Source organism: Oryzias melastigma, linkage group LG5 (assembly GCF_002922805.2).
Source record: "Oryzias melastigma strain HK-1 linkage group LG5, ASM292280v2, whole genome shotgun sequence".
Taxonomy (NCBI): Eukaryota; Metazoa; Chordata; class Actinopteri; order Beloniformes; family Adrianichthyidae; genus Oryzias; species Oryzias melastigma.
In genome coordinates, this window is record NC_050516.1 from 25,843,929 (window position 1) to 25,846,326 (window position 2,398).

The following is a 2,398-nucleotide window of genomic DNA, read 5'->3' on the forward strand; positions in this document are numbered from 1 at the left end:
ATCTTGGAAGTAACTTAGGCCGTCAGACTAAAACTTCAATGTTACTGTCCGGTTAAAAAAAAACACATTAATGCATAATTTCAGGTGCTTTTCAGTTACATTAAATGGGTAATTTATATTATTTTATTTGTTTGCTGCTACATATGAGAAGATTTTTTCTTCCCTGAATATTTCATTTTATTTTACTGTGCAACTACTACAATGGAATTTCCCCACAGAGATTAATAACGTTGATCTTAATATTTTAAAAAAAAAGTAAATCTCCATCTGTTGTCATATTTTGATAATTGCTCTCAGTTTTAGAGTTTCCATTAATCTAATATGTAAATCTTGATTCTGAAACTGATTTCAGACCAGGAGTTGTGACTGAAAAGCTACAGAACATTGTAATGTTTTCTTATAGAAACTGCAGATGCAGCAAGGCCAGGATTAGGAGAGAAATTAGGATTATTGCAGGGAAAATCCACAATATTCTGTAGAACAGTCCCGTCCCCCATTATGAAATAATTACAACATTTTAGTGAAAATTGAATTTCCAGACATGGATCGTAGTTAAATCTGGACAGTCCGGCCCCTTTTTGTACTGATTTTGTTTTTTCCACGGCCATGTCAGCTTCTGTCCAATTTCATTAGTACAAGCGATCAAATGACAAGCTACATTCATGCATATTGTATCTGCACTTGCATAACGTCACAGAGATGTGATGAGCTGAAGATACACTTCTAATTAATTGCTGACAATGTCATTTATCCTTCTTCCCATTACGCCGACATGATTTATCGTCTGATCTGCTGCCAAGGGGAATTCATTTGATCATCTTTTCATTTCGACTCTGCATGCTTTTACAACAGCAGAGGGCAGATCAGAGGGAAATTCAAGCCTGTGATAGATGACCAACATTACGGGGAAATGTAGCAGATGGGTAATACTGTGTACGATTATGACAATTACCTCTGAAGAGTGCTTTTTCATTGCACTTTTTCTGGCTTATCATGCTATTCATATTAAAGAGGGATTGTGCAATCCTCTCTTCTGTTTGGTACGTGTTGTTTAGATGATGAACTAAAAAAAATGAATGTTTTAGAGTGAAATAATGCTATTGTGTTTCTAATTTTTCTGACAATATTTAGTTTAGGTTCAAAGACCATTTTTAAAATGATTACGGTAAGTGCTTATTTATTAGTTTTTTTGCCTTTCTATAAGAGTCTAACGTAAAAATGTAACCAAAGGGAGGCAGTTATCTTTTTACAGGAAAAGCATTTATTGAACACACTAAAACTAAATTTTGTAAAACTTTAAAAATGTAACTTTTTAACATAACTATGAATAAAAACAGTCAGGAATATTATTCCACAATAAATCAATTTAAACCTCAAATAACTTTCAATACTTTACCCTCCATTAAATATATTTTGTCAAAATTATATGTTAGAAATAAACTAAACGTTATAAGAAAAAAAAACTCTCAAATGTCTTTATTTTATGTCATTTTATATGAAAAATTACACCTATAAATAACCCAAAGGATTATTATTTCCATAAAATACACCCTGTAAGAATGATTCAAATATGAACATACTGCCAAACAAAACAAGCAAAATCTGGAAATAAAAATAAAATTTGTGCTTTTTTGCAAAAAAAACAAAAACAAATCATTATTCAGTTTTCTTTGCTCTTTGCTTTGTTGTCGGGCTGTTTTACTGTGTTTTGCTCCAAGTAATGTTTATTTCTTTCTGCACCATGGGTGAGAGGGGGGGGGGGTGTCACCGTTGTGATGTAAAGCGATTGACAAATCACATAGAATAAAAGCAACGCTCCACAATCAAAGTGATGTTTTAATATGTTACAAGTGCAAGATAACATTGGGCCATTAATGACAAAAAATTAAAACGATGTGGCGGGCCGGATCCGCCCCGGGCTTTGACTTTGAGATGTGCCTTTTGTGGTCTACAAGGATTTAAGGGGTTAGAGAGAAAAGAAATCCATATCACATGCCTGCCTCATTTTCAGAGATTATCAAAATAATTCTGTAGTTTGATGATACAAATCTGTTAAAACCCCACACACCTGGATGTGTGAAGTTTGTTCTCTGCTTTGACCCATAGCGGGGGTCAGTGAGCTGTCGACACAGCTGTGTTTGGGAACCATTTAGTATTTTAACCCCTAAATCAATTCTTTTAATGCTGAGTGTCAAGCATTAGGTCCATTTTTATAATGTTTTTTATGAGTTAATTGTGGATTTGAACTCACAACCTCCCAGTTTCAGGGCAGACACTCCCCCACAGGGCCATCGATCTGGTCATGATCTATATATTTCCCTTTTTTTAAGACATCTAAGAAAGCATCACTTGAAAGATCTAGAATATTAGTTTGCACCTAAAAAAGAATTATATTCAT